The sequence below is a fragment of the Manis javanica genome, chromosome 12 (assembly GCF_040802235.1).
Source record: "Manis javanica isolate MJ-LG chromosome 12, MJ_LKY, whole genome shotgun sequence".
In the NCBI taxonomy this organism is placed as follows: Eukaryota; Metazoa; Chordata; class Mammalia; order Pholidota; family Manidae; genus Manis; species Manis javanica.
The window spans coordinates 81,217,539-81,236,640 of NC_133167.1; the positions used below are offsets into that span (position 1 = coordinate 81,217,539).

At 40.1% G+C, this 19,102-nt stretch overlaps 1 long non-coding RNA gene across 1 annotated transcript; it reads right to left on the reverse strand.

The window, feature by feature from the left end:
- Positions 1–6,796: 6,796 nt before the first annotated feature.
- Positions 6,797–8,600, reverse strand: LOC140845158 (uncharacterized). Its single transcript, XR_012123877.1, has 2 exons — positions 7,907–8,600; positions 6,797–7,706 (listed from the first exon to the last, which is right to left on the reverse strand). It is a non-coding gene; the product is annotated as an uncharacterized lncRNA (long non-coding RNA).
- Between the last annotated feature and the right edge of the window lie 10,502 nt (positions 8,601–19,102).

Here is a 19,102-nt window from a genome sequence, read left to right on the forward strand (position 1 = left end):
CTGTAACACTTCCTATTAGTATTCTCAAATGCTGTAAAAAAAATCTCTCTTCAGTATTCCCTTAAAATTAGATACTATTTCTTACAAATTTATACCTGCCATTCTTACATCTGTGTCTCTTCTGACCAAACATTTAACTCACTGAAGGCAAGAAACCCTCATTTAAGTACCTAAAAGTAACCTTACAAATGTCAGTTTTCTTGAAAGCTACCACCATTAAGTGGTCCACTTAATGAAAAAACTTTCATTTGTACACACATTACATGTATACTGTTGAGGGAAGTAATGGACCGTACGTAGTCTCTGAAAGCAGAAGTGACTTAATTTTGGCCTGTCATGATTCTTTGCAGAGAAAAAGAGAAAAGAAAATTCAAAGAATGGCCTCATGGGTAATATCACTGGGGGGATCTGAGTAATGCCCATGCTTAGTACATCTCCCCAATCCAAAACTTCCCCCTGCTGAGCCTTAGTGATGCCCCCTTATGACCTCTCCCAGCAGACTTGGGAGGTGCACCTTCAGGCCTTGCATCTTTATTTCTTCTACAAGTAATATATATATATATATATATATTGGAGCCATTGAAAATGTTATTTTAACCAGCTGGAAATAAAAGTATTTCACCTTGCGGCAATATATTCATTTACATCATGTGTTTCCTTCTTAAGTTTACAAAGGACTTCAAGCTTAGCTGATTCTGGAATAGCTAGCATAGAACCATCTGTCCTGTCTGGAGTCATGAGGGACTTAGTTAGCAGGGCAACTAGGCTGGAACCTTACAAAGTCCTATTTCCCTCCCTTTACTTAATTTTGTGATACTTGATGCTACAGGTAAGACAATCTTGCCTCTGAAGTACTGCCACCACTACTTTGTATATATGGAGTGTATGAGAGCTGAATTACCTGGTTTTCCCCCTTTGTTTTATTTTCTTAGTTTTCCAAGGGAACTTTTTATCCATCTTTTTGTTATAATTTTGGATGGCCTCTGCAAACACACCCTCTCAGTCCTGCTCTTCACAACACTCTCAATCTTTCATTTGAGTGAACTTAACATAAAATATTAATAGACAAAATACTGGGCCTTCTTATAAAATATGCGAATCTAATTCACTTGTCTTTCTGCTTGTCACGAAAACAGTCATTGAAATTAACACTATAACACACTAAGAAAATTTTATGTTAAGTGAAACCCTGAAGACACTAAGAAAGGAGCACACTGGGTATCACAAAGTGGGGAAAGGGCCAGCCGGGCTGGGAGAGTTAAAGAAGGATACTAGGAGATCCTCATTAATCTTTTTGGCTTCACACACAACCTGGAAATAATGGATGACTGTGACCGACAAAGTGTTACGTGGTAACAGATAGACAGGTGGGTACTTTAAAATAAGTAAATAAATAATTAGTGAAAGAAATTTCTGAGAAATACAATTCCATTCATACATAACATGTTCTGTTGGTCTCCACTTGGGTTCAAGAAATTATGTCCCTCTTTTGTTTTATATATATGTGTGTATATATACACACACACACCAGTTACATATCTATAAAACCATATATATAACTACATAAAGAATTATTTAACTATATATATAGATAGACAGAAACACACACATATATGTACACTTCCTTATATATAAGCAATGTAATATTCCTAATTAATTTGCTTTTTATATGCTTTGCTAATCAGTTTTGAGAAAATCCATATCTGGTTTATGGCCTGGTACATTTAGGATAATTTTGGTTGAAAATAATAGAAAAGACTGAGTATCTCCTTTTCTCTAGTCTCAGTTCAAACCATCATCATCAGATAGATTTCCCTTTTGGTGGGACGATGGATGATTCTTAGATGTTTCTTAGAAGAGTAAGTAGTCCACCTAAAATGCTAAACATCCTAATGCGTGTGAGGTTGTAGCTCATTGTGGTTTTTTATATTTCCCTATGATTAATGATTTGAGCCTCCTTTAATGTGGTGACAGGCCGTTTCTAAATCTTCTTTTGGAGGAATGTCTATTCAAATCCTGGTCAATCAGGTTGGGTTTTTCTTTTGTTTGTTTAGTTTTGATTTTGTTGCTGAGTTTTGGGAGTTCTCTGTATATTCTGGGTATTAATCCCTTATAAGGGAAATTTTCTTCCATTTTTTAAATTTGCCTTTTACTCTATTGAGGTACAAAATAATTGAAAGTAGCGTCTTGAAGAGAGATTTGTACCTCCGTGTTAATCACAACATTACTCACAATAGCTAAAAGGTGGAAGTAACCCAAGTGTCCATGATAGATGAATGGATGAGCAAGATGTGGTGGTCTAGACAGACACTGGAAATTTGGGGGTGCAATATCCAGCCATAAAAAGAAGGAAATTCTGACAACTGCTACAACATGGATAAACTTTAAGGACATCATGCTAAGTGAAATAAGGCAGTCACAAAGGACAAACACTGTATGATTCCACTTACATGAGGTACCCAGAGTAGTAACATTCCTAGAAACAGTTAGTATAATGTTGATTGCCAGGGCTTGTGGGGAGGAGGGAATGGGGGCTCCTGTTTAATGGGTATATAGTTTCAGCCTTATGAGTTTTGGAGCTGGTTGGTGGTGATTGGGTAACTGTGAATTTACTTGGTAGCAATGAACTATACACTTAAATGTGATTAATATGGTAAATTTTAGGATATGTGTATTTTAACCACACTAAAAAATATTTTGGAAAAAAAAAACCTGAAACTAGGTAAGCCACCAACCTGCATATTAAAACATGAAAGTTCTTTCCAAGTTAACTCTATTTGCCGTTTAGTGTGGAAGTCCATATTAACTGGGAAAAATTCGTTTAGCCTTTCACATGGACTCCCTAAGCCATAGGTTTTTCTAAGAAACAAAAGCATACCAAACTGAATAAGTGGATTTCAATTGTTTTCCAGTCATTTCATGGGTGAAATTATTTCGCCTCATACTTAAATTATAAATCGGTACTAAAGTAGTAAATCATGTAATGTTTAGCATTTTAGTTGGACTACTTACTGTTCTAAGAAACATCTAAAATACTATTGATTTTTGATATCCTTGTAGTGTGAGTGTGGTTTTGAGCTGCATCTTAAATTAGAACTCTGGCAGTAGGCTGATTGACATAGGCAGTGGTCTGCCACTAAAAATACTGTGAATTTCTATTTTCTGTTCTCCTTCACTACAGTAATTCAGTCATTGTGCCAGAAAACCATGACCTGGACTATGCCAAGAAGTTGACCAGCGAATGTCCTGTTTCCAGAGAATGTGAGCTCAATAACCCTTGCGTTACCCCCGAATGCGATTAAAACGTCAAATGTTTGGAAACCAAACACCACGTGGGCAGGAGCACAGCGGGTCTGCGGTTATCTCCTGCCGCGGACGGTGGAGGGGCCGGCGGCTGCACCTGCGTGTCCGGCTCCTCAGAGCCCCGCCCCGCTTCTGGAGCACAGCCCTTCCCCCGGCACAGGACGCAGGCCCCTCCCTATGCCCCGCCTCCAAGGGCAACCACGCCGCCTCACCTGTATCCCCGTATGAGCCCCGTTTCCCGGGGTGCAGGCCACGTCCCTCCGCCGCACTCCGCTGGGAAGCTCAACCCTGCCTCTTCCACAACCGCCTGCACAGTGGCGGGGCTGGCCGGCCGCACGGTGCTTCCTGTGTTGCTGACCCTCTCAGGCCTGGGCCGGCTGACCCCCTTGGGCCCTCGTGAGCACAGGAGCCCGCTCCTGGGGGGGGCCCCCAGGCGGGCGGGGTTGCTCCGCATCCGCGCAGAGCCGCTCGCCGGGGTCCGCGGAGCCTGACGGCCGGAGGGCTCCTCTCGGGCCTGGGCGCGGTGTCCTGCCCTGGCCTGACCCTGCGCGGGAGAGGGCGCGCACCCTCTGCGGAGTTGCGGAGGGGGACCCGGTCGGGGGCTTCTGAGACCAGCCCTTCACCTACGCCCCTTCTGGGGAAGCCTCGGAGGGTGCTGTCCGGCCCTGGGGACGCTCACACACGTTTTCCTTACTGCAGACGCTGGTACATCACTTCTGCAAGTTACAGAATCACAGAAGATCGAGACACACACCAGTGATGATGTTTCTTACATGCATGCCATTAAGAACACATTCTGTATATTTTCGGTGTATTTTAAATAAATGGATACATATCCATTCTTTAAGATTGTGTTCATATTTACTTTGTTAATGAGTTACGTTGTATGAATGAGAGCAATCGTTTTGGTAATTTAATTTTTACCAAGTACTATATAAACGTAGTGGAAATATTTTTAAAATACAGACTCAGGAAAAAAAGTGACAAAAATTTCTCTCTCTAAAAAATGTATAATTTAAATACTCTTACATAAGTGAGATTATACTAACACGTTTGATTCTTGGGGTAGGTAGGTTCTGTATCAAGTCCCACCACACGGAGTCAGCTAATGCTGAATCATTCATTGCTTCAAGGGGAAGTATGTAGATCTCTCATATAGATCATCTTAAATTCTAAAAGCAACTCATCCGAGAAGATTCTATTTTCTCTAGGTCACAAAGGATCAAAGGACGCTCAGAAGTGAGAGTGACTTAACGTTAAACAACAGGCAAAGGACCTAACAGACATTTCCCGTAGAAGATGGCCAACAGACACGGGAAGAGGTGCTCCACATCACTGGTCCTCCGGGAGATGCAAACCCAAGCCCGGATGAGACAGCGCCTCACGCCTGTTAGAATGGCTGGTACCAAAAAGACAGGAACTAGCAGGTGCTGGCGAGGATGTGAAGAATAAGGAAATAAGTACTCTGTTGGTGGGAGTATAAATCAGTGCAGCCACTACGGAAAACAGTACAGTTTGTCATAAAACTAAAAATACAAAGACCATATGACCTCATAAATGCCACTTCTGGGAATTTACCTGAAGAAAAAAAACCCCACTAATTTGAAAAGATACCCACCTCTATGTTTATTGCAGCACTGTGAAAGTTATGAACAAACGTCTTTTAAAAAATAAATTTATTTCGGAAAAGGAGAAAAATCCAAGGAATTTAATAATTACAGAAAAATAAACTTTTTGAAGAACAAAAACAGAAAAGTTCCCATTTACTCTTCACTGAGTCACCATGTCCAAATACTTCCCAGATATGTTCTAACAAATAACGTTTCTTATGCTTTTAAAATTTTTCCAGTGCCTGTGTCAAACTGTTTTAAATCCTGTAAAGTCTAGCATAATGTGAAAATAAAAATACACCAATATCCCAATTTTGAAATTTAATCTCAAATAGCTGATTTGATAATTCACTCTATACATGCATATTACATAAAAGCTAGATTTATATCAGAAAGTACTGGTTTTTAATTAACATTGCGGGAATATCACAATTCTAACTTAAAGATATAAAGTGTGGACTGTTTATGTGTATTTCAATATTTTATATAATTTTTAACTGTTGTGTGATGTTTTATAAATTCTATAGTGGGTGGCACAGTTAAATTCTTAATGGCCAGAAGTAGAAGTCACGTCCTTTTCCTATAATAACAGGTATCTCATAATTGACCCAAGAAAAATTAGGTTCAGTTTTAAATTTGCTTTCGGAGTAATTAAGGCAATAAAAAGGAAACCCCAGCTCTGATATATCTTTAGTGGAGACGGAGGAGGCAGGGAAGCAGAGAGCCATGAAACAAGCTCTATCTACCATAGCGTAACTGCTTCACATTAGCTTAAACACAATGTTTTTGCACGACTATTTCCAGTTAATTTCTATGTTATATAAAACTTTCCTAATTTCTTTTAAGTAAATCTCTTCTAATCAAATTGTGCATATGATGTTTTTCTTAAGTTACAGAATCCTTGTCTCTTAATTAGGATATTAAATTCATTGATGTAAGTTATTTTGGTTGTGATTTTGGTTGTTTAATAATGTATTCTTATGAATTTGGTTTGTTCATTTGGACAAAATTTCCATATATTTTATTTTTCTAATTGTCTTAGTTTTATAAAAACCTACACAAACACCTATTTTTCTAATTAAAATAATCAAAATTATAATATCATGATACAGGACATGTGAAGTTTTAACTTAGTAACTATCATTAAATGCTTGTTAAAATGAGGTTATCAGGCATGGCAATCATTTTACATTTTAATAAAATGTAACATTAAAATTTTCCCCTTTACTCTATTTTTTAAAGTCCAGAACCCATTTTTTAATAATAATATCAATAGCAGTGGATTTTACATAGCAGTTTATAGAGTGGAATATGATAAAATATACCACACAAAGATGAAATATAAAAATTAATGTAGACATATAAAGATTAAAAATGAATTATGCCAGTTATTTTATGTGTATTGAGTTTAAAAAACATAATTCATGTTGACATAGTCATAAAATATTGGAAAAGACTTGTAAAGTCAACTTTACTCCATGACTTTGTCATTTGAGCTCAAATTTATATAATTACCACTATGTCTTGAATATCATTTTTGTATATATCATTTAGATTTTAAACTATTATACCAGTATAAGCTCTTCATTGTTCATTAGTTGCTATCTTGAACTAAAGCAACCAATTTTTATTTTCTCTAGAGAAAATTTGAAAGCAGACCAAGAACAATATAATTACTTTTTGTCCACAAGTATACAAGTACATATCTCTTTTGAAAGAAACTGCATTTTACAGTTTAATTTAGTTGAACACATAATTTTGTAACTTTATAATCTTGAAATGATACTAGTTTATCTAAACCAGTTAAGCCAATAGGATTTAAGAAATTCAAATTGATCAGGTTTACCATGAAAAAATATATCCAAGACCAGCAAAATTTAGAATATTGTAGAAATATCTTTATTTTTAATAGCAATTTTAGGTTCACAACTGAACTGAATGGACAACAGAGTTCCCCTGTAACCTCTGCTCCTACGAATGCATGGCCTCCCCAACTACCATCCCACATCAGATCAGTACATTTATTCAAATCAATGACCCTGCATTAACATACCATTATCACCCAAAAGTCAAAGTTTACATTAGGGTTCACTCTTGGTGTTCCACATTCTGTGGGTTTTGACAGGTCTATGGCATGGGTCCACTCTTACAGGACCATGCGGAGTCACTTCACTGCCCTAGAGATTCCTTGTGCTCCACCTGTTCATCCTTCTTCCCCACCAGACTCTGGCAACCGCTGATCTTTAACTATCTTCATTCTTCTGTCTTTTCCAGAATGTCATATAGTTGTTATCAGACAGTAGATAATCTTTTCAGATTGGCTTAATTACCTAGCATAATGCATTTACATTTCCTTCTGTTATTTCATGGTCTGACAGCTCACTTATTTGCATCATTGAATAATTTTCCATTTTATTGATCTACCAGAGGTTGCTTATTCATTCATCTTGAGGGAATCATCTACTGCTTCCAATTTGGGCAAGTATGAAGAAAACTGTTCTACGCATCTGTGTGATTTTGTGTGGACTTAAGTTTCCTGCTCACTGGGTAAATACCAAGGAGCATGAGGCTGAATCATGGGTAAGAGTACATTTGGTTTTGAAAGAAAGTGCCAGACTGTTTTCCAATGTGGCATGCTGTTTTGCCTTCCCTTTGAAGATCACTTCTGAAAATGTAAAAGGTATTCTGATATTGTAGCTCAGAATATACCTTTGTTTATAAAACAACGTGGTGCTCTTCCAAAAACAAAATAGCATTTTTCTATTTGCCCTCACTTTAACTGCCGTCATGGCTCTGAAATGAAATAAAGATATTCAGAAGATAAATTTTGGAAGAGAGGGAAGTGCAAGAAGAGATTCAATAAAATTACTTTTATACGCATTAAAAATGCATTATAAGTAGTATTCAAATTAATTCACAATAAGTCCGGACTATTGCTTGGATTGGATTAATGTTTAGAAATACTGAACACAAGAAGAATGTCTCATATATACCGATTTTATTTTCAGATTCCAGGTGGTTAGACATCCATCATGTTCCTAGAAGCCCAGGAACAACCAAAGCTGCTCAGTAAACCCAACACCTGTCCAATAGGAAGCCATGTCAGCTGTGATTACAGCTTTTTCTCCTTCCCTGTAACATGGTAAAACCAAACCACAATCTGTTTAGTGACCCTTAAGGGAAAAAAGAAGGCTGACTTATGGAAGGAAAACTTGGGTCCATGGGAAAAGAAAATGGCTTTTCACTTTTATAAAGGATATAATGGTATAAAATCTCCCTCAGCACCTTTTAATTTACCAAGCTAGTTAATTTTATATCCAAGTTAGCACAAACTAGAACAATTCAGACTAGTATTCTGTGTGATTTATATAGATATTTACACAAATTGGTAGAAATGAACAGAACTGAAGGATACCTGGCACAGGTGTTTTGCAAGCTCTCTCTTAAACCACTGTGAAAATATCTCCACGGTTTCTAGAAAGTAATCCCAGCTTTTGGAAGAGATATTATAAGAGATTATTTGGTCAAACATCACAAAATCTGGTCACGAACTGTGTAAGCAATTCCACCGAAAGAATGGAGGCTGTGTAAGTACCATAAACTACAACTAAATGCAGCTGAAGGACTTACAGGCCTAATGAAGGAGCAGCGGAGGTGGGATTGTAGTCCAAACAGCCATTTACATAGTTATTGGTGGAAATATAACTATGGAAAGAAATGTTAGGAACTGGAAAATTTACATGCAAATCATCAAGTTTTAGAGAAGCATTGTTGTAGATACATATTTTATTCCAACTTTTATGCAGACAACATCCAGGAAAATAGTAAATGGATTTTTACTTTGATATCCAAAAAGCACTTAATACTGCTTACCCTTTTTAAATTTCTGACCAATTGTAGAAAAAGACCTACAGTTGGATGTAACCACCAGTTGGTTGTGGGAAGTAAAGTGGGTATTAACACATCTGAATTGAGTAGTTAGCACAGATCTTGCTTTTTATCTTGGTTATGCTCAAAATCACAGTATTTCCTATAACTGATGCTATTTTTGTACACAATTCTATAGCAGAAGGCAGCAATAGTAAGAGCAATCTGCCACAGAGTTAAAGGCAAATTAAGGAATTTAATTGTTGATCAATGGATAGAGCTCATCAAATGAGTTTTTATATTTAAAAATACCCCAGGTAGGAGGCATGTTATCCTCATAATTCATCATCTTGACTCCTGTTTGTCAATTTCATGTGCCAAATCAAGAACTAAGATAAAGCACCTTTTGATGTTGTTTTTATATTGAGAACTATTTAATGTTAATATTATCCAGAGGTTTTACCAAAATTGTTATAAAGCACTTTTAATATCTTCAAATATTTATGAGCAATCATCTATCTTGACTCCAGCCTCAATTACTCTACCCCTTGTTATTAATTTCTTTCTCCTACTTCTATAATGTTACTAATATTGCAAACTTATTGACTACTTCCTGGGTACTTCTGTGTGTCAGATTCCACCTGGTACACTTACACAGATTGCCTCTCTACCTACATTTCTTGCTAAGATCTTGTTATCCATATTTTAGAAATGAGGAAACAGAGACAAAGAATTTAAATAATTCCTTATATTTATAGAGTTAGTAAGTTAGGAAATTGGAGTTAAATTAAGATAATCAGACTCCATAGCTGAAGTCCTCAAGAACTCCACAATTCTGAAATATGTATCTTGAGACACAAACACTGGGGATAGACAATTGAATTTACATGTGTGAAGGTCTTATCAGATGCCAGGAAAAGGCTCAATGCGTCCTCCGAGCCATGAAGACAAACCTTTATAACAAGATGAGGTAGGGTAGGCATCCAAACATATTTCTCAGAGAATTAATTCTTACATATAAATAGTGACACTTGACATGTTAGGCCTCACTCAGAGCAAATGCAACAATTCAACAGAGACCAAGAATTGGTCCAGTTGCCTATGTAGCTGCCATTCCCACAGATCTGACAGTTAAATAGGTCTGTTACTTTACTGGCACTAATCTCTAGTCCAGTTGCTACCTGCTGTTCGATTCTGTTACATATAAGAAGCAAGAGAAGGCTCTGCCTCAGGTCCAGGCTGCAAGGCAAGCTGCTCTGCCATTTGCGCCACGCAGCCCAGCAGACGCAATGGTGCCTGAAGTGGCCGTGGCAGACGGGCTGCCGTCTGGAGCCTTTGGCAGGCCCCATGGGTGCGTCACAGTGTAGGCCTGTAGGATTTTGGAGAAAGGCCCTGCCACAGCGCAGATAATACTCTCCTTTGCAGAAACCGCTCTTGGGTCTGCTACTGGGCCTTAGTAGAGAGCGAGTGCTTGATTGTGGACCACCAAGTTACTGTACAATCTCAGCTGCCCCTCATGAACCAGGTGTTTTCTGAACCACCAAGCCATAAAATTGGGTGTGCACAGAAATACTCCACCATCAGATGGAAGTGCTAAATATATGACCAAGCAGGCCTTGAAGGTACAGGTAGGTTACCCGAGGAAGTGGTCTAAATGCCCACGGGTCCCACTCCTGCTCCGCTGCCTTCTTTCTCCGAGTTTGCATGTCTGGCCTCAGGGGTTCCCTGCCATCAGCTGACAGAGGAAAGGATGACTTGGGCCTAGCTTACAGATGATGCCTCACAGTGCAGAGGCACCACTCAAAAGTGGGCAGTACAGCCCTTATCTTCAGCAACCTCGAAGGACAGTGGTGAAGGGCAATCCTCCAAAGAAAGCAGAACGTCCGGCATCGTACCTGGTTGTGCACTCTGACTGGAAGGAGAATTAGCCAGACATGTGATTATATATGAACCCACAGTTTGACTGGATGCTCAGGGACTTCGAAGGGACCATGTGGAAAGCTGGTGACAAATTTGGAGAAGTTTTATGTGGATAGACCTCTCTGAATGGGCAAAAATGTGATATTTGTGGATGCTCACCAAAAGGTGACCTCAGCGGAGGAAGATGCTAATAATCAGGCGAGAGGGTGACCCACTTTGGGGACAGCAGTCAGCCTCTTTCCCTTGCCACGCCTGGTATCACCCTACGGGCTCGTGATCAAAGTGCCATGGTGGCAGGAATGGAGGTTATGGATGGGCTCAGCAGGAGGGACCCCCACTCACCAGCCCCGCTTGGCTGCAGTCACTGATGAGCGCTCATCTACCAGCAGCCGACTTCAGTGCTGAGCCCCAGATACGGCAACATTCCCAACGATCAGTCTGCCACCCGGTGGCAGGTGGATTCCACTGGACCACTTCATCGTGGAAGAGGCACTGATTTACCCTTATTGGCAAAGACACCCTGGATTTGGATTTGCCTTCCCTATATGCAATGCTTCTGCCAGAACTACCATCCACGGACATACAGAACACCTTACCCACCATCATGTTATTCTACTCAGCACTTTTTCTGACCAAGGAACTAACTTCACAGCAAAAGCAGCATGGCAATGAGCCTGGACGAATGCAATTCACTGGTTCCCCACCATCTGCAGCAGCTGGCTTGGCAGAATGGTAGAACGGCTTTTTGAACACTCAGTTGCAGCATCAGCTAAGTAGCAATACCTTTCAGGGCTGGGGCAAGGCTCTCTAGAGGACTGTATATGCTCCGAATCAGTGTTCAATATGTGGTGCTATTTCTCCCATATCCAGGATTCATGAGTCTAGGAATGGAAAGCTGGAAATAGGAGTGGCACCACTATTACCCCAAGCCACCCACTAGCAAAAAATTTTTGCCTCCTGTTTCCACAGCTCTAAGCTCTGCTGGCCTAGAGGCATTAGTCCCAGGAGGAGGAACGCTCTCACTGGGAATCACAACCGTGATTCCATTAACTGGAAGTTAAGATGGCTGACTGGCCTCACTGGGCTCCTCGTGCCTCTGAATCTAGAGGCAAAGAAGGGAGCTAAGGTGTTGGCTGGGGTGACTGACCCTGATTACCAAGGGGAGATTGGACAGCCACTCCACAAAGGACGGAAGAAAGAGTATGTGTGCAATGCAGGAGATCCCCTATGATGTTTCTCAGCACTACTACGCCCTGTAATTAAGGTCAGCAGAAAGCTACAACTGCTGCTAATGGTCCAGGCCCTTCAGAAGTGATGGTCTGGGTCACCGAGCCAGCTCAGGTGCTTGCTGGAGTCAGAGGAAATACAGAATGGGTAGTCGAAGAAAGTGGTTATAAACACCACCTACAACCGTGTGAGCAGCTACAGAAACAAGGATGGTAATGTCATGAGTGTTTCCTCCTTATTTTGTTATGAATACATTTGTGTGTGTGTGTGTGTGTGTGTGTGTAAAGCAAATACCTTAGCTTTTCTCCCCTATTTTATTCCCTTAGCATGTAACATAATATGTACTGATTTTATATCAGTATTCTAGCATTGCTAATTTACATCACAGTATTTAAGTTATGGGATGTTAAAAGAATCACCATCACTTAAGGGTTTTATCTCCTCTCCTGGGGAAGGGATTAGTCCATTTTCAGCTGTATGCAGGATAGTTGTATCATGGTAAGCAGAGTTAAACCTTCATTGGAGAATGAGTATTGCTTAAGGAGATGCATATGCCAAGTTGACAAGGGGTAGGTTTGTGATGGTTAATTTTATATGTTAACTGAAGGATGCCCAGATATCTGATGAAACTTTATATCTGGGTGTATCTGTGCGTGTGCCCCTGGGTGGATTAATATTTGGATCATTAGACTGAGTGAAGAGCATTACCTCACCAGTGGGAGTGGCATCATCCAACCTGTTGAGGGCCTGAATAAAGAGATCAAGGAAGGATGACTGGGCTCTCTGTTGAGCTGAGCTATCTGTCTTCTCCTGTCCTTGGACATCCAATGGCACTCCTCATTCTTCCGTTTTTACCCAGGACTTACCACCATTGGCTACCCAGCTCTAGGTCTTCAGTCTCAGACTGAATTTCACCACCAGCTTCCCTGGTTTGCCAGCTTGCAGACGGCAGATCACAGGAGCCAGTTCCTATAATAAATCTCATTTTTCTATCGCCCATCCATTTTTCTGTCATCTGTCTGTCTATAGCTATCTGTCATCATCTACTGTTTCTATCTGTATCTGTCATCTATCTATCTCCTATTGGGTCTGTTTCTCAGGAGAACACTGACTAATGCATTTTTATTATTGTCGCATCCTCTTAGATTGACCCTTAACATTATGATATATTGTTCTTTATCTCCACTAATGCTTTCGGTGTTATAGTCTTTCAAGCTTTATTTTGTATAAAGTTTTTGTATAAAGTACCATGGTATATATTTTTCTTTTACGTTGAACATTTATATAACTAAAATTGCAGTGTATGATTTAGAACTTTTTCCAAATCTCAGGATTACTGTTTTCTGATTGACTATGAACCATCTGACTGTAATATAATTACATAGCATTGCAATTTAAAATGTAACAGTGGCCTTTAATCATGGCATTGCATTTATTATATTATAGCCTTTCCTTGTCTCATGCTTACTGATTAAAAGACAGTACCTATTAGCAGAATTAGTATGAGATAACTTTAAAAATAAGAAATGTAGGAGCCAGGATGGCGGCGTGAGTAGAGCAGCGGAACTCTCCTCCCAACACCACATAGAATTATGAAAATATAACAAAGACAACTCTTCCTAAAATAGAGACCAGAGGACAAAGGACAACATCCAGAAAACATGCACACCTGCGAGAACCCAGCGCCTCGCAAAGGGGGTAAGATACAAGCCCCGGCCCGGCGGGACCAGAGCGCCCCACCCCCGGATCACGGCGGGTGGAAAGAAACCGAGCGGTTTTTTTTTCTTTTTTGGCGAGTGCTTTTTGGAAGCCTTAAAGGGACAGGGACCCCAATACCAGGGAAACAGGGCAGTAAGACCGGTGAGAGGGCGCCTGAGACCGGCACTTGAGGACAAACAAAATCGAGCGTTTTTCCCTTTTTTTTGGCGAGTGCTTTTTGGAAGTCTTAAAGGGACAGGGACCCCAATACCAGGGAAACAGGGCAGCAAGACCGGTGAGCGGGTGCCTGAGACAGACGCCTGAGGACAAAGGAAATCGTGTGTTTTTCCTGTTTATTTTTTTTGGCCAGTGCTTTTTGGAAGCCTTAAAGGGACAGGGACCCCAATACTAGGGAAACAGGGCAGCAAGACCGGTGAGCGGGTGCCTGAGTCTGGCACCTGAGGACAAAGAAAATCACGCGTTTTTCCCTTTTTTGGCAAGTGCTTTTTGGAAGCCTTAAAGGGACAGGGACCCCAATACTAGGGAAACAGGGCAGCAAGACCGGTGAGCGGGTGCCTGAGACTGGCACCTGAGGACAAACAAAATCGCGCGTTTTTCCCTTTTTTTTTTTTTTAGGCGAGTGCTTTTTGGAAGCCTTAAGGGGACAGGGACCCCAATACTAGGGAAACAGGGCAGCAATACCGGGTAGTGGGTACCTGAGACCGGTGCCTGAGGACAAACAATATCACATGATTCACCCTTTTTTTTTTTGGGGGGAGTGCTTTTTGGAAGCCTTAAAGGGACAGGGACACCAATACTAGGGAAACAAGGAAGCAAGACTGGTGAGCGGGTGCCTGAGACCGGCGCCTGAGGACAAAGAAAATTGTGCGTTTTTTTCCTTTTTTTTTTTTTCTTTTTCCTCTTTTGTTGTTGCTGTTGTTTTGGTTTGGAGAGTGCTTTTTGGAAGTCTTAAAGGGGCAGGACAGGACACTTAGCCCAGAGGCAGGGAATCTGGGGATCTCTGGGCACTCTAACCCCCTGGGCAAAAGGGAGCACAGAGGCCCATTACGGAGATAAATAGCCTCCCAGCGATCCCCCTCCAACAGGGCTCCAACATTTTGGAGAAGCAGCCACAGCCAGGCAAGGCCCACACAAGAGCAGAGATAAACTCCATGGCAACCGGGCAGGTAGCAGAAGCCCTGTCTGCGCACAGCTGCCAAGCATAAGCCACTAGAGGTCGCTATTCTCCCAGGAGAGGAAGGCCACAAACCAACAAGAAGGAAAGCTCTTCCAGCTATCACTCGTACCAGCTCTGCAAACTATCTCTATCACCATGAAAAGGCAAAACTACAGGTAGACAAAGATCACAGAGACAACACCTGAGAAGGAGACAGACCTAACCAGTACTCCTGAAAAAGAATTCAAAATAAAAATCATGAACATGCTGAAAGAGATGCAGAGAAAAATGCAAGAGCAATGGGATGAGATGCAGAGAAAAATGCAAGAGCAATGGGATGAAGTCCGGAGGGAGATCACAGAGGTCAGGAAGGAGATCAGAGAAGTGAAACAATCCCTGGAAGGATTTATAAGCAGAATGGATAAGATGCAAGAGGCCATTGAAGGAATAGAAGCCAGAGAACAGGAACATATAGAAGCTGACATAGAGAGAGATAAAAGGATCTCCAAGAACGAAACAACACTAAGAGAACTATGTGACCAAGCCAAAAGGAATAATATTCGTATTATAGGGGCACCAGAAGAAGAAAGAGGAAAAGGGATAGAAAGTCTCTTTGAAGAAATAATTGCTGAAAATTTCTGCAATCTGCGAGAGGAAATAATCGAACAGACCAAGTAAATACACAGAAGGCCCAACAGAAAGGATCCAAGGAGGACACCACCAAGACAAATAATAATTAAAATGGCAAGGATCAAGGACAAGGAAAGAGCTTTAAAAGAAGCTAGAGAGAAAAAGTTCACCTATAAAGGAAAACCCATCAGGCTAACATCAGACTTCTCTACAGAAACCCTACAGGCCAGAAGAGAATGGCATGATATACTTAATGCAATGAAACAGAAGGGCCTTGAACCAAGGATACTGTATCCAGCACGACTATCATTTAAATATGGTGGCGGGATTAAACAATTCCCAGACATGCAAAAGCTGAGGGAATTTGCTTCCCACAAACCACCTCTACAGGGCATATTACAGGGACTGCTCTAGATGGGAGCACTCCTAAAAAAAGCACAGAACAAAACGTACAACATATGAAGAATGGAGGAGGAGGAATAAGAAGGGAGAGAAGAAAAGAATCTCCAGACAGTGTATATAACAGCTCAATAAGCGAGCTAAGTTAGGCAGTAAGATACTAAAGAAGCTAACCTTGAACCTTTGGTAACCACGAATCTAAAGCCTGCAATGGCAATAAGTACATATCTCTCAATAGTCACCCTAAATGTAAATGGACTTAATGCACCAATCAAAAGACACAGAGTAATAGAATGGATAAAAAAGCAAGACCCATCTATATGCTGCTTACAAGAAACTCACCTCAAACCCAAAGACAAGCACAGACTAAACGTCAAAGGATGGAAAAACATATTTCAGGCAAACAACAGTGAGAAGAAAGCAGGGGTTGCAGTACTAATATCAGACAAAATAGACTTCAAAACAAAGAAAGTAACAAGAGATAAAGAAGGACACTACATAATGATAAAGGGCTCAGTCCAACAAGAGGATATAACCATTCTAAATATATATGCACCCAACACAGGAGCACCAGCATTTGTGAAACAAATACTAACAGAACTAAAGAGGGAAATAGACTGCAATGCATTCATCTTAGGAGATTTCAACACACCACTCACCCCAAAGGATAGATCCACTGGGCAGAAAATAAGTAAGGACACACAGGCATTGAACAACACACTAGAACAGATGGACCTAACGGAAATCTATAGAACTCTACATCCAAAAGCAACAGGATATACATTCTTCTCAAGTGCACATGGAACATTCTCCAGAATAGACCACATACTAGTTCCCAAAAAGAGCCTCAGTAAATTCCAAAATATTGAAATTCTACAAACCAATTATTCAGACCACAAAGGTATAAAACTAGAAATAAATTCTACAAAGAAAACAAAAAGGCTCACAAACACATGCAGGCTTAGCAACATGCCTCTAAATAATCCATGGATCAATGAACAAATCAAAAGAGATCAAGGAATATATAGAAACAAATGACAACAACAACACAAAGCCCCAACTTCTGTGGGATGCAGCGAAAGCAGTCTTAAGAGGAAAGTATATAGCGATCCAGGCACACCTGAAGAAGGAAAAACAATCCCAAATGAATAGTCTAACATCACAATTATCGAAACTGGAAAAAGAAGAACAAATGAGGCCTAAAGTCAGCAGAAGGAGGGACATAATAAAGATCAGAGAAGAAATAAACAAAATTGAGAAGAATAAAACAATAGTAAAAATCAACGAAACCAAGAGCTGGTTCTTTGAGAATATAAACAAAATAGATAAGCCTCTAGCCAAACTTATTAAGAGAAAAAGAGAATCAACACAAATCAACATAATCAGAAATGAGAATGGAAAAATCATGACAGAACCCACAGAAATACAAAGAATTATTAAAGACTACTATGAAAACCTATATGCCAACAAGCTGGAAAACCTAGAAGAAATGGACAACTTCCTAGAAAAATACAACCTCCCAAGACTGACCAAGGAAGAAACACAAAAGTTAAACAAACCAAATACGAGCAAAGAAATTGAAACAGTAATCAAAAAACTACGCAAGAACAAAACCCCAGGGCCGGACGGATTTACCTCGGAATTTTATCAGACACACAGAGAAGACATAATACCCATTCTCCTTAAAGTGTTCCAAAAAATAGAAGAAGAGGGAATACTCCCAAACTCATTCTATGAAGCCAACATCACCCTAATACCAAAACCAGGCAAAGACCCCACCAAAAAAGAAAATTACAGACCAATATCCCTGATGAATGTAGATGCAAAAATACTCAATAAAATATTAGCAAACAGAACTCAACAGTATATCAAAAGGATCATACACCATGACCAAGTGGGATTCATCCCAGGGATGCATGGATGGTACAACATTCGAAAATCCATCAACATCATCCACCACATCAACAAAAGGAAAGAGAAAAACCACATGATCATCTCCATAGATGCTGAAAAGCATTTGACAAAATTCAACATCCATTCATGATAAAAACTCTCAGCAAAATGGGAATAGAGGGCAACTACCTCAACATAATAAAGGCCATATATGATAAACCCACAGCCAGCATTATACTGAACAGCAAGAAGCTGAAAGCATTTCTTCTGAGATCGGGAACCAGACAGGGATGCCCAGTCTCCCCAATGTTATTTAACATAGTACTGGAGGTCCTAGCCACGGCAATCAGACAAAACAAAGAAATACAAGGAATCCAGATTGGTAAAGAAGAAGTTAAACTGTCACTATTTGCAGATGATATGATACTGTACATAAAAAACCCTAAAGACTCCACTCCAAAACTACTAGAACTGATATTGGAATACAGCAAAGTTGCAGGATACAAAATTAACACACAGAAATCTGTAGCTTTCCTATACACTAACAATGAACCAATAGAAAGAGAAATCAGGAAAACAATTTCATTCACAATTGCATCAACAAGAATAAAATACCTAGGAATAAACCTAACCAAAGAAGTGAAAGACTTATACTCTGAAAACTACAAGTCACTCTTACGAGAAATTAAAGGGGCCAATAACAAATGGAAACTCATTCCCTGCTCATGGCTAGGAAGAATTAATATCGTCAAAATGGCCATCCTGCCTAAAGCAATATACAGATTTGATGCAATCCCCTATCAAATTACCAGCAACATTCTTCAATGAACTGGAACAAATAATTCAAAAATTCATATGGAAACACCAAAGACCCCGAATAGCCAAAGCAATCCTGAAAAAGAAGAATAAGGTAGGGGGGATCTCACTCCCCAACTTCAAGCTCTACTACAAAGCCATAGTAATCAAGACAATTTGGTACTGGCACAAGAACAGAGCCACAGACCAGTGGAACAGATTAGAGACTCCAGAAATTAACCCAAACAAATATGGTCAATTAATATTTGATAAAGGAGCCATGGACACACAATGGCAAAATGACAGTCTCTTCAACAGATGGTGCTGGCAAAACTCAACAGCTTCATGTAGGAGAATGAAACTGGACCATCGGCTCACCCCATATACAAAGGTAAACTCAAAATGGATCAAAGACCTGAATGTAAGTCATGAAACCATTAAACTCTTGGAAAAAAACATAGGCAAAAACCTCTTAGACATAAACATGAGTGACCTCTTCTTGAACATATCTCCCCGGGCAAGGAAAACAACAGCAAAAATGAGCAAGTGGGACTACATTAAGCTGAAAAGCTTCTGTACAGCG